Source organism: Adiantum capillus-veneris, chromosome 4 (assembly GCF_014529385.1).
Source record: "Adiantum capillus-veneris isolate H3 chromosome 4, ASM1452938v2, whole genome shotgun sequence".
In the NCBI taxonomy this organism is placed as follows: domain Eukaryota; kingdom Viridiplantae; phylum Streptophyta; class Polypodiopsida; order Polypodiales; family Pteridaceae; genus Adiantum; species Adiantum capillus-veneris.
Genome location: NC_140934.1, coordinates 92,804,518 through 92,830,948, shown reverse-complemented (window position 1 = coordinate 92,830,948; position 26,431 = coordinate 92,804,518). Strand labels below are relative to the sequence as shown.

Below are 26,431 nucleotides of genomic sequence, written 5' to 3'. Positions count from 1 at the left end.
GTCCCAATAGAAAAGAACATACTAAACAAACTTTTAGCACTTCAATAACAACTGAACTGAAAGAGAGAGAGAGAGACGACACGCGACACGGAGTGGCGGAATTCCACCCCATAGAGTATTGGCCCCAAACCTTGGCGCCCCTTTCGGTATTTCTTTATATTGCATCAACACAATACAAGCCGGTACTCCAGACTCTGCACCTTCGCCAAGAAGCATGCCAGAGAATGAGCCCTAGCCTCATATTTAAAGGCCCTTGGCCTAAAAAGCAATTACAGTGAAAAGCCTTCAAAACTCAAAAGCTCCTGGTCCAAAAAGCAATGGCAAAAGCTGCCAGCTTTTCGTAAATCGCATTGGTGTCCGTACAGCAAGCCACGTGTCAGCCTGCCACGTCAGCAAATCAGGGTTAGGGTTAGGGTTAGGGTTAGGGTTTTTTATTTTAGGGTTAGGGTTTTGGGCAGAATTAGGGTTTTTGATTTTAGGGTTAGGATTTCGGACAAAATTAGTGTTTCTGATTTTAGGGTTAGGGTTTCAACAAAATTAGGGTTTCTACTTTTAGGGTTAGGGTTTTAGCAAAATTAGGGTTCCGGACAGAATTAGGGTTTTTGATTTTAGGATTAGGGTTTCAACAGAATTAGGGTTTCGACACGTCAACAGTTTGTTACACAGCTCCTTTGTAACTCCCTATCATATCATGATAACCATTATCAGTGGTACTTAAGGGGGAAACTTATGTTAATCAAGGATAAAGTCCACTAGGTCAGCCACATCAAAGTTAGCATTTGATCCATGAATAACCACATCGCTAGAATCAGATGTCAAGATCACCCTTACACGGACCAAGATTTAACCATGTAGAGAGAGAGAGAGAGAGAGAGAGAGAGAGAGAGAGAGAGAGAGAGAGAGAGAGAGAGAAATACAAAGAATGAAAGATAACACTAGAAAGAGAGAGAAACAAAGAGAGGAAGAGAGAGAGAGAGAGAGAACCAGAAAGATAGAGAGAGAGAGAGAGAGAGATTAAGTGAGAGAAAATAGAGGGCAAGAGAGAATCATAGACAGACAAAAGAAAGAACAATGGGAGAACAAAGTCAGAGACAACGAAAGAGAGAGAGAGAGAGAGAGAGAGAGAGAGAGAGAGAGAGAGAGAGAGATGAAAGATAAAGAGAGAGAAAGAAAAGGAGAGATAAGTAGAGAGAGAGAGAGAGACAGAGAAAGAGTCACAGACAGAAAGAGAGAGATAGGAAATAAAGTGAGAGAGAGCATCACAGAGTAAAGGAGTGAAAAAAGAAAGAGCATTTTAGCGAGCAAGATAAAAGCACCAGTAGACAGCAGGAGAGACTGAAAAAGAACAATAGAGATAAAGAGAGCAAGAAACCGTCCAATCCAAAGTGAGTAGAGATTTAGAGAAATAGGAAGCACAAGCACAACCAAGATGGTCAGTACTGACACATATATACTATAATTTGGGCATATGTGTAGAAATCCATAGCCGAGACTAACTCAAACTTTGGAAAAATTGGGCAGAGCTTCCTCTGTATATTCGATAAATTCTCAAATTTCGCAATGCCGAACAAACCACAGTGACCTCACTTTGAGGATTTCAAGACTAAAATGTATCTTTATTGTAACCTAGTATATAAGATGACCATACAAGAAAAGTAACCATATCTATTGCATTACTTCCTAGCGGTGATTACTATATTGTGCTGTGAATATGCCACCACATATGTTAATTGTTTTTTTGTTTTTTTGAAAATTTTGGCAAAGTTTCCCCTGCAAAACCAATACTTTTTCAAAAAAAAATCATGCGCCGATTAACCATAACGACCTCACATTGAGGATTTTGCAACCTGAATATAACAAAGACCAAACCAGTTTCAAAAATAAAAGAGACTTTTAACTCCTTTGGTTCACCATCTCCATGTTAAAGGAGTACTCTATATGAATCAACTCTTAACCTGTAAAAAACCTTCAAGATATACTTTCAACCAGCCCTGGTTAGATCAGATCACATCCTCCAAAGTTTGTTATGACATATAAACTATGTATTAAGTTACTAAAGAGGTCACACTAGAGCATATCTCAGTAAATTCATGTGTGAATTTACCTGGGTAGTTGAAGAGGCCGCCATATCACGTGATTTTGTTGAGTAGTGTAGACCTGATTGTGGAGGAAAATCACCTGGACTCCAAAGTTTGTGGAACAAAACCTGCTTATGAAAACACGTATTCATGAGATGTGCATCAAAGTGTGAGACCTACGAGATTGTAAATACATGCTACAATTGACAATGATGCTGGCAAGTTAATCAACAAAAGCATACGTTTGTAGGTAACAGGTCATTAGGGCAATCAACTTATTACTTTACTCCCTCCAAATCATGTCATAAATGGACATAGCTAATCAGCCCTTATGAATATATGTAAGCATCATGCGCATATGACAGTATAGTACTAGTGTAGTTTCAAACAATCACCGAAATACACCTGCTTGTCACACATTCCAGAGCCAAGGTGTAAACACTTGGTCTTAATTTCCAGCCCCTACAAATGTGTAGAATCGTCATGCAAGTATGGTGTCGTTTGTACACAAATGAATCAACATGAGAAAGAATGTCTTTTCATGCGAGTATGGTGTCGCTTCAAAGGAACCTAATTCACATCATTTATGTATGTATGCATCCTGAGGGTACAGTTCTATATGCATGGTGTAGGTTTAAGCAATTGCAGGGATACGGGTATCCACACCAGGCTGCGTTTTTTGAACCAGAAAAGGGCCAGACCAGCAAATCATGAAAGTACAATACACCTTGATTGGTGAAATTTTAAACCACTTGCAGGGATATGTAATGAGGCTGCGCATGTATATAGAAACAGTATGCGATTGTGATGTTGTTGCCAACAAGTGTAGGAAAATCCCAAAATAGACCATGACAGGCTGCGTTTCTATTATTTGAGCTACAAGAAATCAGACCAACATATCATGAAAGTTAATACACCTGACTGGTGAAGTTTTAACCTCGCAAGTTTAATACACCACAATTTTGATTAGGATCAAGAATCACAAATTACATCCTTCAGGTATGTATGCATCACGTAAGTCTACAATGAAGGAAATCCCTCTCTCGAAAATACAGTAACTCACAACATGCTGTAAATTTTAATCATACAAGAAGCCATAAAATCTTGCAAACCTGTGTAAGAAATTTGAATATCAGAGAATCGTGGGCTGTTGTTTTTGCCAAGATTGGTCGTAGGTGTACTCAGTAGTCAGCACAGCATTTGCAAAGAGGGGAGCAGGATTCGTGTGTTCCTCAGGGTGAGATGAGTGGGCCACCGTGTCCAAGACGAGTGCAGAGAGGGACGCAGGAACCGCGTGTGGTTGAAGGAGCGATGAACGCACGCAGTGGTGAGCAGTGTATGTGTATTGAGAGTGATGAGCAGGGGACGAATATTTGTGCGTTCGCAGGTTTATTTTTTGAGAGGCTTGGCACTTGTAGCAAGGCGGTCTAAGATGATAGTTTCAAAAAAATAGTTATTGGGTCATCTTTTAATAAAAAGGAGCGGTATCTAGCGAGATGCTATCTGCCTGATGCTATCTGCCTGTTCGTGCTCCCCCGCCTTCTGCCTCTGCGCAACCGCCTTACCTCCTCTCCCCTCCTGCCTCTGCGCCACCGCTACCTCCTCCCCCTCCTCCCCTATTGCCCCTATTGCAGGCCTCCCCTCCTCGCCCCACCCAGTGCCTCCCCTCGCCCTCTTCCACCATCCCTCCTTCCCTCACCCTCCCATCGCCAACCCCATATTTTGAGAGAGTAAGGCAAGTCCCCCCATACGGGCTGCACACATAGCAGGTGCGCCTCTTGTTATAGTGCCCACCTTTACTCAGCTATTGCCGCAACCCTGCTACCTCAATGATGACCCCAATTCTGTGATCGATGCAACCGGCTGCCAAAACACCTATGCTTAGTCTGTGATCCCTCCGCAATCTGTGCAAGTGCAGCCACTATCGATCATCAACAATCTGTATGCTCGCGCGCGCGCACAGAGAGAGAGAGAGAGAGAGAGAACGAAGTGCTCTGCTAAACCCCTAACTTAACCCCCCACGCACACAAGCAAGAGACATAGAGGCATGTTCACCACGTGTGTGTGTGTGTGTGTGTGTGTGTGTGTGTGTGTGTGTGTGTGTGTGTGTGTGTGTGTGGGTGAGTGAGAGAGAGAGAGAGAGAGAGGAGAGAGATCTCAAAGAATTTCATTTGGCATCATCTCTTTATTCCCTTTATTTAGGGAATAAAAAAGAATTGGGACCACCTACTACAAGTCATTTTAAATAAAGTAATTGTCATTTTTTGGGATTTTTCATTGTGACTAATATTAAGGATGAATATTTCAAACATCTCATAATATCACACGTTTTCAAAAACACATGGCACTATTCCTATAAGCAATGCAATTTTAATGAGGTTTTTATGTTCAAAATTTAGCTAGCTTTGCATCAAAAAGGCATCGGTTATTCTACATTTCAATTTGTGTTGTGTGATTCTCTCATCTTCCTACCTTCGGGTTTCATAGCAATCAATGCACTTCTTGTGGGTCTAATTTCTATGGAGGATATAGATTAGTTGCATTCATAATTGCATAATTATGTTTTTGACACTTAATTAAAGTAGAGACAATATGTAAAAGCTTATTCCAAACACTAGAGTTACATAGATTCAAAAGAGCTTAACACTAGTTTTGTAATCAGACACTCGAATGTCCTAAGACACTGAAGTGTCCTGTTTTTTAACTAACTTGTCATAATTATTTGGTGAAGCTAGATACACAATTTACATGTCATGCTCATACCCTAGGTTAGTTATGAGGTCAACAAACTAGTCAAAAAAAAATTATCAAAATGAGTGCTTTAGTATCATTATGGTGATAAGTTTTAAGATAAAAAAATCCTTAAACATTTAGTGCTAACAAAATTTTGACAAAATGAATATAGCTCCTTATCAAAACAAGATTTTGCATAGTTTTCAAGGTTTATAGATAGAAAAACACTTATTACAACAAGAACTCAAGCTTCACAACTTAAATCTCACACCAAATTTGTGTTACAAGCAAAAAACCAAAATCTTGAAAATGTTGACAAAGAGGTAAAAGTTGGCCTTACAGAGCCTGTTTCACCTACATGATGAGGTTATGGGGAAAATCTTAAGGTTTATAGTATATCCATCTGCCAAGACCAATCAACTAGACATTTCAAACTCCCACTCTTCTTGTAATTTAAGCTTGTTCTAAAAACAATTGTACAGTAAAATATATTGCAAAACCAACATTCTATCAAAAACCTATGAAAGTGTGCATATAAATTCCCCAATTGTCTCCATATGAAGTATTTGCATACAAGTGACTAAGCTAAATGAGAAATGTGAAGAGTTGACTCAAATTTTAGGCTAATGTTTGATGAATTAAGAATGAGAATTTTAACACGCGCAGTTTTTGCAAAATGACTCAATTCACCAAATGTAGCTTGCATAAACCTCAAAATAGTATCACCTTAAGTAATGAAGTGGTATCTAGCTACTACATATGTAGCATAATACAATGTGAATTTACATGAACATCATGTTCTACGTTGCCATTAATTGAATCCATGAAAGTTGCATATCGCACCCACACAACTTGTACATTTAATTCGAAGCTTAAGTAATGAAGTGGTAGAGCTACTACATATGTAAAATGATACAATGTGAATTTACATGAACATCATGTTCTACATTGCCATTAATTGAATCCATGAAAGTTGCACATCGCACCCACCCAACTTTGTACATTTATGTGGTAGAGCTACTACATATGTAACATAATACAATGTGAATTTTTATGAACATCATGTTCTATGTTGCCATTAACTGAATCCATGAAAGTTGCATATCACACCCACACAACTTTGTACGTTTAATTTGAATCATAAAGGGATTTTCTTTCACATGAGACTTGCAAAAATGTGAAGAGAGAACATAACTAATCACCCTAGATTATAGCAAGCAACATGTTTAGTTTTTTCTTAAACTAGGGTACAAGTTTTAGAGAAACGTCAACTGCTGTTTTGCGTAGGTGCTTTTCATGAGTGTAGTTGCTTATGAGTTTGTTTAAAAAAGTGGAGGACTATAATTTTTATACATACTTTGGCTTTCATATCATAAGCTTGCAAAAGGATTTCTTGAGATAATTTATAGATTTCTCGTAGCATTTACTTCATTATCATTGCTGGTAAGGTGAATTTTGCCTTGATCCTTCTCATAGCATCTAGAAGGAGAATGTCTACTTTTACCACAAATAGTACAAGCTTTTACTTTGAAACAATCATTGGACCTATGGTTGTTTCTACCACAATGTTTGCAATTTGCCTTGAATGCAATATAAGCTCTGTTTATTGATATAGAGCCATTGTTAGAATGCTTCTTTTCTTCATCTTGTAATGAGTTGACAATATCTTCAAATTTTGGAGCAGGTTACTTCTCCTTTATCACCGTTACAATTTGATCAAACATGGTTGGAAGCGCTTTAAGCAGAAGTGCAATTTATCCTCATCTTCTACCTTAGCATCTAGGGATGTCAATTGAGTGTAAATGGATTGCAGTTTGTTGATGAGACTTGCAATATTTTCATGTGACTCCATAATGAGCCCCTATAAGGTGCATCTTTGAGCTAATTTTAGAGTGTTTAGCTTTTGCCCCAAACATTTGTGACAAATTTCCCCATGCTTGTAGTGAAGTGGTACATTCGTCGTTGTAATGTATATAGTTGTTGTCTAGTGCAGTGATTATGATTCCTAGCGCTTAGTGGCTCTACTTGCACATTGTTCTTGTGCACCTAATGTTGTGCTACTCTCCCCTTTCTCAATTGGTTTTACGACAGCCCATTAATTTTTCTTCATTAGGTATCCCTTTACTTTCACCTGCTACGTGTGGAAATTTTACCGTTGAACTTTTCTAGATTCTTGTGATTCTTGTTGACATAGTGGTCTTACTTAAGAGACTCTCTCAAGCAGTGTCTGAACTCATTACATTGATGAGAATGAGATTCACTTAGTGTCTAATACACACATTTTATATTCGTGTTATAATTAATATACCATCGACAAAGATAAAGAGCAACATTAAATCTTGAATTCAATCTTCTGCCTTGTTGTTGCTAGCTAGGAAGCTTGCTTCGCATTTGGCATTGTGTGAGTCGCAAAAGGTTGATTCCTTTGGAGGAAGATTCCTCTTTGTCAAAGCAGCGCGAGAACACTAGCGTGTTACAAAAGGCTTAAGAAAGCCTTAAAAATTAACTAAAGATGAAAAGGGAATAGTAATAAGCATTGGCAAGATGGCACTGCACAACATGTGATCGTGAGCAATGGAGTCAGAGGGTAGGATGTGCCCATGAGTGTGTGTGTGTGTGTGTGTGTGTGTGTGTGTGTGTGTGTGAGTGAGAAAGCGACATGCGCTTCAGGTGTAAAGGCACTTGGCCATGCGTGAAGAGCAGGCCCATGGTTTGGGGATTTGAATTGATGAGGGCAGCATTGTGGACAACAATTCAAGCACGTGTAGGAGTGTACGTGTATTGATGAGTTCCTGAGTAGGATGACCACAAGAAGTCCATGTGGGGAGTGCATGGGCAGTAGAGGTAAGGGCTAGCAAGAAAACCCAAATGTGGTTGAGGCTGTTGGGGTATAAAGCCCAATGTGGTCGCCCAGGTAAGTGGGCGGGCCGCCAGGTATGTACACATATTCTTTTGTAAAAACCTAATAAGAACTCACTATGCTCTACACATTACAGTAGAGCGAGTTCACTATATCGTCGTGCTCTTCTTCTCGCACTCTCTCTCGCGTCGCACTTTCGCTCGTACTCCTTCAACTGGTATCAGAGCTCAGATCGAGGCTCGGGGCAGCACTGCAGGAGGCTAGAGTCACCAGCTCAGATTGGAGTGAAATTCGACAGGCGAAGACACGGCCCCAAATCCTGTGGGCGAACCCGTAGGGCTCGGTGTTCTCAAAATTTCATTCTCAGGTCATCTCATCCACCATTCGGCTTCGACAAAGGTCTGCACAAGCCATTTTCGACTGCGTGGTCTCGACGGGTGCAGATCCGACTCTGCAAATTTGGGGTTTTCGACCTACGACTACAGGTGTTGAGGATATCGACACTCCCAGAGTGTTGATTTGTGGCTGTCTACACATCGAAGGATGGCTCACAGTTCTTGGAGGTGTGTCACATACGACACGGGCGCATCTACACACAGACTATAGGCGACATCCACTAGTTCATCAGGTAGCTTGTGTTTGCTGCTTGATATTCCAGATTTCATCATGACATTGCAGGTACTTCCACATGGGATGTATTGTCAGAGATGATGTATGTCTGTTGAGGGTTTGCTGGCTGTGAGTCACGCAACAAACAACCGCCGCAACAGTTACAGCATACAATGGGAAATTTGTGGATGTATGACTTTGTGGGAAGTCTATGTACTGTCAGATTTACTGCAGCCTTTGTTGAGGGTCGAGTGAGGTTTTATTGAGCTGGGGGATTCTCGAATGTTGAGATCCTTTCGGTGATACAGGTCTTGGAGCGATCCCTCGAGCACCCTTAGATAGGCATCTAGGATGTATTGACTGTGAGTTAGACAGTTGGGATTGCATCTTTGCTTTACTGCCGTTGAGGCATTGTCGCAGTCTATGCTTACAAGACAGTGACAGGACAGTCAGAGACAGTACAAGTGCAGGACAGGTTTACCCACAGCTTACAGTGTTAGAGAGACAGTGGTTTTTGGAGATGTTTTTTGGTCTGTTTTTAGTACACCAGAGCCATTTTACAAAGGAGACTCTGCCAAAATTTCTGCAGAATCTGAAGCTTTCTTGGTTCATTTGACAGGTTGATATTGGTTCAGAGGTCAGTTTACAGGAGAAACTCTGCCGAATTTTTCCCAGGAAAGTAAACTACTGTGAAGCGTAGCTATGGCTGGATCACAGGACACTGCTCTTTACAATATCAAGAAGCTGGATGGAACCAATTTCCCATTGTGGAAGAAGCAGATTTGGCATGTGCTGGTACAAAAGAAGCAGATAAAACCTATAAAGCTCAAGGGGATAAAACCAGAAGATATGGACGAAGATGAATGGATCGAAATGGATGAATTGGCACTTTCTACCATTATGCTGACTTTGGCAAAAAGCGTTTACTTCAATGTAGCAGACGAGATGTCGGCTTATCAAGCATGGTTAAAGCTGAGTGATCTTTATGAGAAGCAGAGTGCAGCTTCACATGTATACTGGCTTAAGAAGGTTGTTGACTTGAAGATGAAAGAAGGGACACCTATGTCCAATCATCTGAATGAATTCAACACAATCTATAGTCAGTTGTCAGCTCAAGGTGTCAAGTTTGATGAACCTGTTAGAGCTATGTTCCTGTTGATCACATTGCCGAAAAGTTGGGACACTTTTCGCACAGCTTTGAGTAATTCTGCACCTCCAGATGGTTTGAACATAGCAGGTGTAGAAGGAAGTCTCCTTACTGAAGAAACCAATAGAAAGACAATGGACAAAGGCAAAGGAACAGCCTTAGTTGTCAGGGGAAGGACCAAAGAAAAGTACAAAGGTGGAAAGAGGAATCAGTCTCGTAGCAAGTCCCGCAGTGCTAAAGGCAAGAGTGACATAGAATGCTACCATTGTGGCAAGAAGGGTCACATGAAAAGAGACTGCAGAGAATCGAAAGCAGAAAAAGGCAAAGAGAAAGCTGAAGACCATGGTGAGAAGAACAAGTCCTCAGTGAAGATTCAAGAAATAAATGTGACAAACACTGTTGCAGAGGATGACAGTCTAGTGTCAGGAGACATCTACTTCTTGAAGAATACAATGGACTCATCTCTTCTTACAGCATCTGATGGAAATGCACTGAGTGACTGGATTATAGACTCAAGGGCATCACTTCATGTGTCTCCAAACAAGGAGTGGTTTACTTCTTATGTGACCACTAAAGATCATGTTCGGCTAGGCAATGGGCAGACATGTGAGATCTTAGGTGTTGGAGATGTTCAATTGAAGTTTCAGAATGGCTCTTCTTTCACGCTGAAGAATGTGAGACATGTTCCCGCAATTACCAAGAGCTTGATCAGCACAGGTTTACTTGATGATGCTGGCTACGTCACCACTTTTGGACAGAACATGTGGAAGATATCCAAGGGTTCTATGACAGTAGCAGATGGAGTAAAGTCTGGAGGACTTTACATGATTTATGTATCAAATGTCTCTAAAAATGTAATCAATGTAACCGAGCAGCCGAACGTTTCTTTGTGGCATAGCCGGTTAGGACATATGTCCAAGAAGGGAATGGAAATCTTGTCTCGTTCTGGTTATTTGCCTAGCTTTTCATTTAATGATTTTGAATTCTGTGAACATTGTCTGTATGGTAAGCAAACACAGCAGCCACATAAGCATAGAAGCAGTAGAAGAGATACACAGTTCGCACTTGTTCATAGTGATTTGTGTGGACCTATGCCTAACCTATCTCTAGGGGGAGCTTCTTACTTTATGACATTTATAGATAATTACTCGAGGAAAGTATGGGTTTACTTTCTCAAGCACAAGGATGAAGCGTTTAGTGTTTTCAAAATGTTTGTGACACTTGTGGAGAATCAGAGTGGCAAGAAGCTTAAATGCTTACGCACTGACAATGGTGGAGAGTATGTTTCAAAGGCCTTTCAAGAGTTTTGTGAGTCAAAAGGTATAAAAGGTGAACTTACTGCTCCTTACAATCCTCCTCAAAATGGTGTTGCTGAGAGGATGAATAGGACCATACAAGAGAAGGTCAGAAGTATGTTGTCTAATGCACAGCTGCCAAATGGATTTTGGGCTGAAGCCGTATCAACAGCTGTTCATCTTGTAAATAGATATCCTAGCAAGGTTTTGCAGAAGGATTCAGTGCCAGAGATGGTATGGTCAGGCAAAATGCCCTCATACAAGCATCTCAGAGTCTTTGGCTGTGAGGCATATACTCACGTTCCAAAGGAATTTAGGAACAAACTTGAGCCAAAGAGTAGAAAGTGCATCTTTCTAGGCTATGGTAATTATGGTGAGATGGGGTACAGACTTTGGGATCCCGAATCCAGAAAGGTTGTCCGCAGCAATGATGTTCACTTTAATGAATCCAAATATCATTCTAAACCAGAGAGGGTTGAGGAGATTAGAAGAGTTGTCTTCCAAGAAGATGGACCTGCACGTGCAAGACATAATGTCAGGGCTCAAGAGGAGCAAGGACCGGATAGAGTGGAACCACAGGTTGTGGCTGAGCCTGAGCCACCTATTGTGGGTAGATCTGGACGTGTCACTCGACCTCCTGATAGGTTTGTTCCATCTATGAACTATGTCATGTTGACTGATTGCAATGAGCCTTCATGTTACAAGGAAGCAGTGCAAATGAAGGACTCCGGGAATTGGCAATTGGCCATGCAGTCAGAGATGACAGCTCTGCATAAAAACAAGACATGGAAGCTAGTTAAATTACCACAGGGCAAAAAGGCTCTACCTTGTAAATGGGTTTACAGGTATAAGATCACCGCTCATGATAGTCAGCCAAAGTACAAAGCAAGGCTTGTTGCCAAGGGCTTTAAGCAAGAACAAGGCATTGACTTTGATGAAGTCTTCTCTCTGGTGGTCAAGATGACTACATTGAGATGCTTTCTTGCATTGGTTGCCATATTAGATTTGGTGTTGCACCAAATGGATGTCAAGACAACGTTCTTGCATGGTGATTTAGATGTGGAAATTTACATGCAGCAGCCAGAAGGGTTTGTTGAGAAAGGCAAGGAAGATTGGGTATGCCAATTGTTAAAGAGTCTTTATGGCTTAAAACAATCACCGAGGGCATGGTACCATAAATTCCACAAGTTTATGCTTTCTCAAGGCTACAAACGTAGTGGGTTCGATCAATATACAAAGAAGGCTAAGGATGGTAGTTGGCTGATCCTTATTTTGTATGTGGATGACATGTTGATTGCTGGCAAGCACTTGGAAGAAATTTCAGCTTTAAAGTCAAAGATGGCAAAATCGTTTGACATGAAAGACATGGGTGAGGCAAGTCATATACTTGGTATGCGCATTGAGAGAGACAGATCAAAGAAGTTGATTTGGTTATCTCAAACAGAGTATATTGACAAGGTTTTGCAACGTTTCAATATGGAGAAGGGAAAGGCACTGAGTGTTCCATTTCCACCATATGTGAAACTTAGCAAACAAGATTGTCCTGTGTGTGAGGAAGAACAGGCTGAAATGGATAAGATTCCATATGCGTCTGCAGTGGGTAGTTTGATGTATGCAATGATTGCTACTCGCCCAGACATTGCATTTGCAGTGGGAGTAGTAAGTCGATACATGTCAAACCCAGGCAAGAAACATTGGGAGGCAGTGAAAGGAATATTGAGATACCTGAAAGCTACAAAGAGTATGCATATATGCTATGGGAGTCAGGAGCTAAGTGTAAAGGGTTTTACAGACTCAGATTATGCAGGTGACTTAGACAAGCGAAGGTCTACGTCAGGGTATGTCTTTACATTGGCTGGTGGAGCAGTATCATGGCGTTCTAGATTACAAGATTGTGTTACTCAGTCTACTACAGAGGCTGAATATGTTGCAGCATCAGAGGCATGCAAAGAATCAATTTGGCTTAATCGACTAGTAACAGATTTGGGAATCAAAGAGGAGATGCATGTGTTATATTGTGATAGTCAAAGTGCTATACAATTGGCTCGCAATCCAGTTTATCACTCAAAGACAAAGCATGTGGATATGAAGTATCATTTCATCAGAGAAATGCTCGAGGATAAGCAAATTCAGCTTGTGAAAGTTCACACCACAGAAAATCCTGCTGATCTACTTACAAAAGGACTTCCCTCAGAGAGCTTTGCGCATTTTCGCAAGCAGTTAGGTGTAGGGTAGTACATCACTTCTCTACATCTCTTGTATATTAGCTTGTATAGTATCTTCTCTCACACTTAAAGTACCACATTGGACTTTAAGTGGGAGGTTGTTGGGGTATAAAGCCCAATGTGGTCGCCCAGGTAAGTGGGCGCGCCGCCAGGTATGTACACATATTCTTTTGTAAAAACCTAATAAGAACTCACTATGCTCTACACATTACAGTAGAGCGAGTTCACCATATCGTCATGCTCTTCTTCTCGCACTCTCTCTTGCGTCGCACTTCCGCTCGTACTCCTTCAGAGGCCACATCAGCTTGGCTATGAAGAATGCTCGAAAAAAAAAAGAGGAATCGAACGATGTTGGTGTGGCCACAGCCTATGGGCTCAAAGGAAGGAGCAGTGACTTGACGCGAGGCTAGGTGCAACCGCCAACAAATGCCAAGTGGGATCTTGGTGCGAGCTTGTGTGCACTAAGCAATTACGACTTCGTGTACGTATATGAGATCCATGACGTTTTGAAGGGCTAGCGATGCAGCGTTTTGAGTCAAAGTGTTGTTGGGCTAGGTCAAGAAAGCAGAGGTGAATCGGTGAAGAACATGGGAGTGGCACAATGGCAACCGAGCTTTACTTATTGGGATAGCGCTTGTTGTAGGAAAAAAAGAGGTAGGTATGCCAAGTTAAGATTATCTCGTGAAAGACACGTGGCACACAAGGCATTGGAAGTATCGTCACGCCACCAAATATAAGTTCCTTTTGCCACCTCAAAAGCAATCAAGAAGTCCCATACAACCTAAACAGACCATTTAAGTTTGTAGTACACACCAAGCCAAATATTGACCAAGTGTCTACAGCTCAAAGACTTTCCACTCATAAATAAGATATTTTCCAAACTCCAGTATTAGGGATTTTCTTCTTAATTTAGTTCTTCTATAAATGGGAGTAGTGACACATGTGCATATCCCACACAGTTAGAGTTAAGCCAAAATGATTAGAAAAAGAAATGTAAGAAATCTAAATGCAAATGCAAGAATTTGACTCAATCAATTAGACAAGAGAAAATATAATTGCTCTAGCTTATAAGTGGGTTTATACCTAAATAGCCTAGGAACTACATGATTGATACCAATAGTAAGTTTAATTGCTATGGAGGATATAGATTCGTTGCATTCATAATTGCATAATTATTTTAATGACACTTAATTAAAGTAGAGACAATATGCAAGAGCTTATTCCAAATACTAGAGTTGCATAGATTTAAGAGAGCTTAGAGTTTTGTACAAGGGCTCTTGATATAGGAGTAGGAGAAGTGATAGGAATGAGCCATACAGCCTAGTAGTGGGCAAGCTCATGTGAAGAGATATGGCATGCTAAGCGGCAAACTAGGTGTAAGAGCTATTTTCCACAAGAGTGTGGGAGAATGCACTACTAGAGGTCATTAGGTGATGGATGGAGTGTAGAAGGGCCACTTATCTTGGCAAGATCTAATTGGGGTGCTTAATGAAGTGGCAAATGGCTACATGCCATCTGTACAAAAATGTTGGGTGTGTAAGAGGGGATATTTGGTATACTTTTCCTTCCCAAAAAGGTGTGCGATGGCTTTTTCAAATTTTGGGTCATCTGAACCTTTTCATACATGCTTAAACTTTTGTAGAGAAGGTTCTTGAATCTATTCAACAAGAGCTTTCCATAGATATGTCACATGATATGCTTTTTCTCTACCGACTTCAAATTTAATTTTTGTTTGAATATCAAATTTGAAAATATGGTCAGTGGGATGCCTCTACATTAGCTTCTTCAGTTGAAATCCTTAATTCCTTAAAGTGCCAAGATAAGTGGCCCTCCTAAACTCCATCTTTCCCCTAATGTGTTTACATAGGATGAAGGTAGGGTTTACCTAACACTTCTCCTACCTTTTCTTGGACCTTTTATTCTCACTGGTCTAAGACTCAATTACAGTCCTCCAATTGTCAAGCTGATGGATGTAGTTGTCGTTGAGTGATGTGAGGAGGATACCAAAAGCTTGTTCATCCTTCAATTAGAATTGTGCTTGAGCTGACGTAGTTTCTATTCTTTCTCCATCTCCTAAAGGGTTTAATAATGGCTCGTAGGTTCTTTTTCATCAGGTACCCTTTTACCTTGGTTTGCCATGTATGGAAGCCGTGCCCTTGGAACTTGTCAATTGCATCTTTGCCCATCGTGGTCTCTACCAAATGTGAGTTCTTACCCTTGACAATTTTAGGGCAGTGTCTAATCCACAAGTGTCTTACAAGAACAAGATGAGAGTATCATTGCCAAAGAGGATGACCACCATGACATTCATTGCAAAATAGATGGGTATACAAAGAAATGGCTGAGAGTGTAATGAATAATTTTCATCCTTGAAGCCAATAGCAATGGTAGCTTGATCTCCTTGTCGATGATGGGTGACCGTCTTCTTGAAGCTTTACTTGCTAAAAGGTAAAGAGTAAAATCCTTGGATACTTAATAAAAAGCAAATCCTCTTTGAAGCTTTGAGTTGGACTTCTCTTGTAATTGAAGTAAATCAACAAACAATTAATCAATAAGTTGCATTTATCATGGTCTTTAAAAAGCTAGAAGCCTCAAAAGATAAAACAAGTGAATTGTTGCAGAGAAGCATGTGTTTTGAATATGACATGAAGAAGCGTGAAACTTTGAGGGAATTTCCCCTAGGTATAGGCGAAGATTTTCTCTAAGGAATCAGTAATAAACCCAAAAAACATTAAACTCTATTTATTGTGAGCTTAAAACCAAAATAGGTCAAAATAGGCCGAATGCTTGCAGAGATCTATGTGGCTCGTGTAGTTTAGGGTTGGCCTTGAAATTCGGGAAGCATAATTGTTGGCAGATCACCATGACAAAAGAAGTAGCCTAGTGAGAACTCAAACCAACATAAATATGTCAATCGGAGGGCATAGTCAACCTGACTAGGGCATGGAGGCGTCGGATGCAATGTCATGTACGACAATGCACTGAGGAGGAAGAGTCATGGGAAATCTACAAGGAAACAACCATTGCAAATGCCTAATGTCTCATGTATGGCTATCTAGCTCTCAATTTGTCGTATCGACATCAAACAAACTCCAAACAACGTGAAACTCAAGATCTAGGTCTTTGGACTATGGACAACACAACTAGACCATCCAATCGACATTTCCTAAAATGGGGTAGAAGGATGACCACGACCGTCGCCACACATTCTCCATCAAATCAAGTGATTGAAGGCTTGAATGGCTTAGCTTTAGACCTAGTATCTCTCATCTATGCTCGGTTTTGCAAGAATCATCATACATAAACCACAATAAGCAAAATCCACACAAGGGTGCAACCATATTGCAATTTGCTTCTTTCTCCAATAGAGCATTGCGTCTGACACTTGCTCCTTTTGTACTGTTGAGAACTGGAGATATTCTCATTGCTCGTTCTATTGAAGATCTTTTTCCTGCCTTTTACACGATCTCATCTTGATCTAGATGTGTCTCTATGGAGGGTGACTTGAGACTTTGTTTTCCAATCTGACTTGTATCTGCTGATTCGACTGGCACTGAGTGATTGATCTTTGGACTTCCTATTGCTTCTGGTTGTCTGCAACCTCATTCTTCTTAACTTCTGGATTTGGTAGCATTTACTGCTCAATAGCTTCCGTGGTTGCTCTTTGCCTTATTTGATGTGCACTTGCTATTGCCTGATTTGCTTTAAGCTCTTCTGAAGTTCTGTTTGATGGAGATGAATCATCTTCAATAAGCTTTGCTTTGATATCAGTCTCCATTTTAACTTTGCTTGAGGACCAACATCATGTAGACTTAACTTCAAACCTGTTTCCATGGGAGTGTCAATAGGTTTGCAATCCTCAAGTCCAAATTTACATAGCAATGTCTCTATGTAACTTTTCTGACACAAGGCAATACCACCATCACACTGCTTAAACGTGTACCCAAGTAATGATGCAATAGCCCCAAGTCTTTCATTTTGAAAGTAGCATTCAAATCAGCCTTAAATTCAGCAATATGTCTCTCATTTGGTCCAGTGATCAGCAAATCATCTACGTAAAGAACCACAATGAGAAGTACATCACCCTCACGCTTTACATACAATGTGCTTTCTGTTGGACTGTTACGAAAGCCTTGTTTGACCAAATGAGTGTCAGCTTTCTCATACCAAGCACAAGGAGATTGCTTCAACCCATACAAAGCCTTCTTACATCTGCACACTTTGTCCTCTTGTCCTTTTATGACAAAACTGCGAGGTTGCGTTACATAACTTCCTCAAATATGTCACCATTCAAGAAAGCAGTAACAATGTCTGATTGATGTACATCCCAACCAAAATGAGCTGCCAATGCACATAGAAAACGCACAGTAGTCATACGAAAAGTGGGAGCAAAAGTCTCTTCATAATCTATGCCTTTTTGCTATGCATAACCCTTTGCAACAAGTCAAGCCTTATGGCGATCGATCTCACCATCCGGCTTGCGTTTCAACTTGTAAACCCACTTCGTACCAATGGCCTTTTTGCCAAGAGGAAAATCGCATAAATTCCATGTGTCATTTTCTATAAGTGCATCATATTTTGATTGCATGGCAGCCATCCAATTTTCTGAATTCTGTGCTTCATCAAAAGACAGAGGCTCCTCAACATCATGTAAGCTAGACACAACCAAAGGATAACAATCTGATACATAAGATGCATGGCGAGAGCCTGTAGGAGTACGACTAGACAAAGGTGCATCCAATTTATTGTCATGCAAAGCGTGCACCAGCCATTTTGGCATACCTCTAGCCTGCTCATTTTTCAGCCCTTTCCTCATCAAGTACATCATGTACATCTGCATCAGTAATAGGCTGATCTGTAACATTTTCAAAAACCCCCATAGGCTGTACATTTGCCTCATTGGAACTTACATTCGTATTTCCACCACTGAAAAGAGGCAACAAAGTGTCATAAATGTCCTGTGAGCTTACATTACTGTGAGTCTTACCAAGTGGCGAGCGGATATTTTCGAGCAAGGAAAAATCCGAGCGACTTGCTCCCAAACCCAGAGCAAAAGAATTTAGGTTTTTGCACCCTCCAACACCACAAGTGCCACAACGTGGGTACGCTATAGAGATGCAACAAAAAAATTTGTTTGTTTCAAAAATAATTGCATCTTTGATATTGAGTTATTTGTCTTATGTACTTCAATATACTGGACACTATGGATGTGCGCACATCCTACGCATAGGTGGACTAAAAGAAATTCCTCCTCCTTGGCAAGTAGGGGGGCCCCAATCTGGTTTAATGTTTTATTAATGGGAATCAAGAAGATCCGCTCGCAAGCAGGTGGCAACTGTCGAGAGGCAATAGGGCACGATGTGGCCACGGGCAGGAAAGTTGGCTGCTACTGACGCAAGTTGAGTTCTTTTCTAATGTGTGGCTCGAGGTTTGAAGCAACAGTAACTATCGGTTAGGTTGGTTACACTAGTCACCTCATGGGTGAGATTGGTGCTACTGTACGTGTTCGAATCCGTTAGTCATTCTTTTGAAAGATGAGTTCCAACACTGGCTATGAAACGTAAGGATGGGAACGAGGAGGAATCTCCTGAATGTATGAATATAATAAAGAGGCTGCGAGTAGGGGCTACCATCTGGGACACTGAGTGGATAATAATCCACTATCTTGGGTTCCCAAAACCCAATCTCTCTCTCTGTGTGTGTGTGTCTCTCTCTCTCTCAAATGATTCCTTGAAGAGTACTTCAACTGCATGCTCAAAGAGCAAGGTTTTTGCTGATGAAAGCAACGATCGTTGTTTTATATAGCTCCATTTGAAAATGTTTCGTGAAGTTCTTGAATGTAGTTGAGAGGATGAAAGGAAGTAGAGAGAGAGAGAGACGACAAAGTAGCATGTGGAGTGATGATGCTCCAAAAGATATATTGATGTGAATTTTCAAAAATGTTGATATTAGTTTTGATGTATAGTGATAGTGTTGGGGCATACTAGAGCTGCGGGAAGATACTGCCTTCACATAATTGCTGTCGAACCAAGCCCAATGGCTTCAAAAAATAAATAAAGGGATGAGTAAACCTTTAAGGACGTATAACTAGGCGTAGAATGTGGTGACAGATGAGAAAGTGCATGCAAGTAAGGTTTGCAATGGGCTTGCTGCATGGGACATGGTGAGCTTGACAATCGCTAGCACGGCTGAGTGGTGATGCTCAACAGAGAGGCGACAGATCCGTAGAGGTAGAGCTCGAAGCATGTCCAAGAGGTAGAGTTAGCCAAGGAGTGCATGCAATAGCACTATTGTTCTTAGACGAGGAGAAGCAATGGCAAAGACCGAGAGTCAGCCACTGCAGGAAGATCCAGACGATTCGAGTCCCTCTCTCAGGGGAATACTGTCCAGAAGTAGAGAATGATTTAAATTGAAGTTCCACTTACCGGGATGCACCTCTAATGGGGTTTTCAAGCTGAGACTGGAAGGGGGCAAGGAGCATAAGGGACTCGGGAGAATGGCAAGGCTAGCGCGACAACAAGGGAACTATAGACATGGAAGGATGGTTTTCCGGAAGGACATATCAAACAGGAAGAACTCTATGAAGTCGTCCAGATGAGTAGAGTAGCAGCGAGTCCGCAAGGTGTTTGGGAAGCTCAAAGAAGAGCTCTCTCTCTCTCTCTCTCTCTCTCTCTCTCTCTCTTTTTGAGTGATATTATATCAATCACAACAAAAATCAATATCACATGCTCTGCTCACAATCCGAGCCAAAGCAACCCAAAGAGAACATATAAACCAACACAAAGAGACCAACACAGTCCAAAAACTCAACCACATGCCGAACAGGGGAGGCCATCCCCCCGATGACAAGAGACTCGTAAATTCACCAATACTAGAGGAACACCCGAGCTGCCACCAAGGAGCGGCCGCTGCCACCGGACAACTCGTTGCGACGAGGAACCTCAAACTAAATCAGAAGCACCGAGATCAACTAGCCCAAGATGTAGCAGATCCGAGAGCTAAAAGGAGGGCCATCCCAAAAAATAAGTTAGGCAGAAGCCATTGAAAGAGAACCAGGACCACGGACCCATCGGCACTCCACCGACCAAGCATCGCATCAACACGGAAATCAAACCTCCCCAACAGAACCAATTCCACGCACAAGCAACCAGCCGGCAAAGAACCCAACAGATCATAAGCTCCTGCAACAAGATCAACTCATAACCACCACCTAGTCCACGAAGCATCACACACAGAACACTTGGTGAGCATTTGCGCTCCTGGATAGCCTCTCTCTCTCTCTCTCTCTCCAGGTGTTGATGGCTAGAGAGAGGCAAAGAAGCCTGAGGGATTTTGAACACCTTCAAAGAGCATGAATGAAATTTTCTTTTGTCTCTAGCTGTTCGCGCCGGCGCGGATGGCTGGATAGAGATTTTTTTTTCAAGGTATTCAGAAAAAATATGTCCAGATTTTTTTTCAAGGTGTTCCAAAAAAATGTCTCTAGCTATACGCGCCGGCGTGGATGGCTAGAGATAGTTTTTTTTCCACTCCTGTCTTTGAGCACATCCACGCGCGGCGCCCACTCAACTCCAGGCGAACCCCAACACCTAACGCTGCCTGAGGCAGCAAAGCATTCGCACACTGTTCTCCGCCCCGTTATGTGGACAGGGTTGACCGCCTGTACCCGAGAATTTCAGCATGCTACATAATTTCACCCGACTTTCGCAAAATTTTCCACCACGCTAGGATGGCCCCACACGCTGAAATCAATGCATCGCCAGTTAACCATGCCATGGAGTGCCCACTCTGCCGTTTTCGGCAGAGTGGAGCAATGCCCAGTTGCATTCAACTCAGCCTTTTAACTACGCCGCGTGCGGATCCGCCACACCCCCGCTAGGCTGGGGTCAACCCCTGCCTGTGCGAAACTACTCTTTTACGCTTTTCAAATTTTCTAGAGACTCTTAATAGACCTTGTCTGAAGAAAAATCTTGGCAAGAGTCGCAGAAACATCAGAGGGTGTTATAGGAGCCTCCTTAAAGCTTATGCCAGATGGAGGCAGGCTACGAACGAACAGCAACCAGTTCTTGCCTCAAGAGCGGAGGCAAGGTTACAAACGAACAGCAACCAGTTCTTACCTCAATCTCTAGCTACATGGGACCAAGCCCCAAGCTCAAAAGCTGTGCCAAAGCCTGAAGGCGATATAGAACATGAAATAAAAGCCTCCTAGTGCAAATTAAAGAGGCCCTCTGCCCCTGCCAATTCAGTGGATGTGCAATGCTTTAAGTGGGGAAAAACATGATGGACTTCTGAGGCCTCCTCAGTTGCTGCTATAACAGAAGAACGAGGTCAACAAAATGCAGGCCCTTCTGCATTGCCTGCTACTCACGTAATGCATATTTGTGTAGACTACTAAAATAGATGCACGCTACCTTGGTTTGGGGCCCCACCCTTTCCAAGAGACCATTTTAATTGGCATGTTTTTTATAACAAACTTGTCAGACAGTCCAGACTTATGTAAAAATCTAAAGTATTTTCACCTTCCAACGAGGTTCGGAGTCGGTTCGGACGAACCCGACGACAAAGCTCAATGGTTCTTGACTACATCCGTAGGCCCTCTGCTCACACAAGCCGGAGGCACAAAATAAAAATTGTAATAGCGAGAACAATACTCACCAAGTAGCCACACCCCAGTGGCAACTTGTTGAGCACGCACATATCATGCTTCAAGTTGTGGCACCCGCATTTTGCACTAAGAAGTGCCTTGTAATCAGGCTCTTCCGAGGAGGGGGGGGGATCGCCCAAGCAACGGTGGGTCCGGAGAAAACCTGTGCTTCTTTTGCTCAATCTGTGCATGCAATGCAAGATGCACACACTTGTGCCTCTCTCTGCTGCCGGCTCATTTGAACCCAACCTGAGATTACAGTTTGAAAGTTTTTAGATTCATCAAAGAAATTTGACATTACAATAAACTAGGATATGTGAAAAATGGCATACTCTCTCTCTCTCTCTCTCTCTCTCTCTCTCTCTCTCTCTCTCTCTCTCTCTCTCTCTCTCTCCGCGCTAGTTTGCATTAGATGCATATTGAAACAATGATGACCAAGTTCAAATTCTAGACGTCGCAACCTTTTTATCTTATACGTTTAAATTTTGAACACTTAAATGTTGGCAATGTTACCCCTTGTCTTTGACAATAATGCTTAATGAAATTGGCATGATAATGTATTTATGTGGACCAAAATTTTATAAAACCAAATCAAATAAAACATTTCGTTTATATAGCTTGATGAAAAAAACTATAAAAACGCTCTTAAACACATATTTAAGTAAAACCTAATTTCAAGTCATGATATCTATCTCAGTGGTAGAGACCTTAACTATTCAATACAAAGATACCAGTTCACCCCCCATGGGTAATGCTCTTTAAATGTGGATGGGGAATTTGTAGTTGTGTTCATAACATGCCTTTGAGTGCCATATTTTTCACTTTGTATTTAAAACAACGACCCTCATTTGGTCATAGGGAACACAGGTAGTAATAGAAGAATGGTATCCATTGAATCATGGGGCCACTATGTCCAAAAATTGTTAATGTTTATGTGGCAATAACCGAGGTCCATAGCATGAATGAATAACAATAGCCAATGTCAATAAAAATAAACTATCTTTCAGTTGTTGTACCATTATCTATCTGACGTGCCCATAAATGGTTCCAAACGTACTATTACACCCATGGGAGATGTTCCCTCAAGGACATAATCAAGGAGAGATGAGAAAAATTCTTGTTTTACACTTGTGGTGGTGTTTCAAATCAATAGGTAAGCCTTGATGGGTTTGCCTTTTTTGATGAAGTACCTTATTTCCTCCTGCTCGGTTTAAGGCTCGCTCGAAAAATCTCGCTCGCAATTTGGAATTCTTCCATTACTGTCTCTAGTACATGATAGCAAGGGCTGAACAGAATCTTCCACAAACACTACATCCCGTGAAACCAGAATACGCTTTGTTTGCGGATGATATAATCTGTAACCTTTGCTTTCAACACTATAACCAACAAAAATACATTTGACAGCCTTATCATCCAATTTTCTGCGCTGTGTTTGTGGCACCAAAGCATATGCCAAATAGCCAAAGACACGCATGTGCTCAATAGAAGTCTTTCTATCATGCCATGCTTCATATGGAGTAATAGACTACAAAGCTTTCGTAGGACACCTGTTTAGTACATAAGTGGCACACATGATGGCCTCAAGCCAAAAAGAATGCGGCAAAGCTTGACTTTTGACCATACATCGTGCCATTTCTGTAAGTGACATGTTTTTCCTCTCAGCAACACCATTTTGCTGAGGTGTATAAGGCACTGTACATTGGTGTTTTATCCCACGACTAGCAAGAAATGCAATGAATTCATGAGACATATACTCCCCCCCTTGATCAGAACGGAGGGTGCCCATAGTACATTTCAAGATATTTTCAGCCATAGCCAGAAATTGTTTGAAGCACATAAAAACTTCGGACTTCGCTTTAAGCGGAAATACCCATGCATGCCTAGAGTAATCATCAATGAAAGTCACGAAGTAAAGGTAATTGCCCAAGGACGGAGTTTGCATGGGCCCACAAATATCACTATGCACAAGCTGCAACCTGCATGTTACCCGAACTGAACCATCCTTTGGAAACTTAGAACGTTGGATCTTACCCAAAATAGAGCCTTCACAAACATGTTTGACAGGTGCTTCAAGAGGCGGCAAAGAAGCAACCATATCAGATTTTTGCAAACACAGCAAATTGGCAAAATTCAGATGACCTAAACGTGCATGCCAAAGTTTTGCATCTGAAATAGCCCTTGAATCTGCAACAACATTTGCAAAATTTTGTCCACACTTGTCATACAAAGGGAGCTTATACAGCCCACGGCACAAAAGGCCAGATGCAACAATTTCATCACCAAAATTGAGATCATGAACTGTACATATGTCATCCACAAATTTGACGACAAGTCCAAGTCTAGCAAGTGCGGATACAGACAAGAGATTCTTGTTGATCCCAGGTACATAAAGTGCATCAACAAGTGTAAAGGAATTGCTATTTGCAGCAGTAAGCACAATCTTTCCAACTCCCTGAACCGTATAAGAGGCATTGTTGGCACAAGTGGCTGAATTCCCATGAGGGACAAACTCGAGAGAGGTGAACAATTCATGATGTGAGGTAATGTGCTTTGTAGCACCACTGTCGAAATACCACACATGTGAATCTGCAGCAACTGACAAGCATGGATCATGGACAACAGGATTGTAAGTGCACTCTACGCTAAAGGCCCATTCTGCATCAACATCAGCAACACAGTCTCCTTTCACAGAAGACTCAACAATGGCTGCATTTGTAGTGGAACCAACATTTGCAGTGGAACCACCCTCTTTCTTCTTAGCTCTTTGGCCTTCAACTTAGGACACTGCTTGATCAAGTGATCATTAGCTTTATAATAATGGCAACGAGTCTTCTTTTTGCCCTTATCACTAGAATTGCCAGACGAAGTGCAGCTAGCAGAAGCATTAGGAACAGAAGTTTTGCCACTCGTAGCAGAACCATAAGAAGTGGCTGCATTGCTGTTACCACCCTTTCTTTGAGAAGCAATAAAAGCATGTTCAACTGCACGTTGTCTAGTCCTATTTTTTTGGAAAGCGACTCTTACAACAGCAATGTGCATAATGCATCAAACTTGACAACTTCTGGATTTCCTTGGGTAATAAGTCTCCAAGTACTAGCAAAAGTCTGGTAAGAATCTGGTAAGGCATCAAGAACAGTCTGCACAAGGGAACTGTCTGAAATGACTTCACCGGCAGAAATAAGATGCTCATTGATATCCTTGCCTCATGCATAATCTTCGACTCCAACTCTTAACGCAGCAAAGCAATTTTAGCCTTATTGCGGCTTGCATAAAGACTAGCCAAAATATCCCAAGCCTATTTTGCAGATTTTGCTGAACGGATGTGAGGAACAATGGTGTGCTTCACAGACAACGCAATCAATGCATGAGCCTGTGAATCCTTTACATCCCAACGAGCTTGTTCTGTCGTAGGCAAAACAACTCTAATAGCAGCAATCCTTGCAGCAAGACCTGCAACATCCTCAACATCGCCTACATCCTCAGAACCAGGACGTACATCAATGCCCTGCACAATGTTCTAGACGCCCTTTGACACAAGAACATGTTGCATCATATAAGCCCACATAGGGTAGTTGTCCCCATCCAACCTGTCCTCAGCAGCAAACATCTTGAACACAGCCATGGTAAATGCTGCACCTGATGTGAAAACTGCCCGAAAATAGGAGAAACGGAGCGGGAACAACACGTGCTATATAGCACAAACCGTAGAAGACTATGAGGCACCTGTTATGCAGAAAACGGCACTGACAATATTTTTGCACAAAATGACGAAATTGCCTGTACAGACCTGCATGTAGTGGAAACGGAGGCCGAAATGAGCCCGAATCAAAAATCTGAGCAGACTGAGCTCGACGAGCTCACTCGAAATTTTTGTCGACATGCGAATGCTTGCCAAATCTCACTGAAATCGGAGAAAGTGAGCAGGCGTGTGCTGGAGTAGCTGGCGACTAAGCCCGAGAGGAAGTAACCTGCTCTAATACCAATTGTTGGAATTAGGATTGCAGAGAAACACACACAACTTGGAGAAGACGAAGGAAGCTCAAGGCACACAATAGAGAGTGTGTTACTTAGTATGCAATGGAAAGATAGATAGCCCTAGAGTGATGGGCGTGTATACAATGCTTGGGGGAAAAAACCTCCTAAAGAGGGAAAAAATGCCCCGACGGTCCTAGTGTGTTCACACACATCACTACCACATGTATATGGTAACAAGGATAGAAGATGTTGTCCATAGAGGAGATTCTTATCCACGGTTCTACATGTGGATTCCAATGGAAGTCTTGCAAAAGAGTGTATTTGCGTGCGATGCACAACGCGATCGCTGATGATGTACCCACATGTGCGAGCTGTTTCGTCTCCTCCACTTCCTCCTCCTACTCAGTTGTTGTTGTTCCCTGTTCTTGAAGCACTTCCATTGAGCCTTTCTCACGAGGAGGGAGACTCTGAAATTTTTTCAATTTTGGACAAACTATTCCGCAATTCCACCACCTCCTTGCACTTGCATCCAGCCTTTCTCACGAGGAGGGAGATTCTGAATTTTTTCAATTTTGAACAAACTATTCCACAACTCCACCACCTCCTTCGTGAGCGCTTTGATGGCTTTGTCTTGGGTTCTCTTTTCTTCTGCCTTGTCCTTTTTTTCCTTGTGAAGGGCCTCTTCCAGTATCGTTTTTGTTCTTTGGGTCATCTCTAGCTTGTTTTGTAGATTTTCAATATGTTGCTTGTATGCTTCTATTTGCTCATACTCTATTGAAGAAATCAGCAGGGGTGGTTAGTGAAAGATTCTAACTACCAATTCTAGTCGTCTATTCTTCATTTCAACACTTCAATTGTTACCCCTTGC

At 41.7% G+C, this 26,431-nt stretch overlaps 1 protein-coding gene across 2 annotated transcripts in view; it reads right to left on the bottom strand.

The window, feature by feature from the left end:
• LOC147459603 (uncharacterized) overlaps positions 1-3,503 on the bottom strand; it is a 35,776-nt gene extending 32,273 nt beyond the window's left edge. For both annotated transcript variants that reach the window (XM_086510825.1, XM_086510826.1), the window contains exons 1-2: positions 3,191-3,503; positions 2,105-2,206 (exon numbers count right to left, since the gene is read on the bottom strand). The gene's annotated coding sequence lies outside the window, so the exon portion shown is untranslated. The remainder of the gene's footprint in view (positions 1-2,104; positions 2,207-3,190) is intronic.
• Between the last annotated feature and the right edge of the window lie 22,928 nt (positions 3,504-26,431).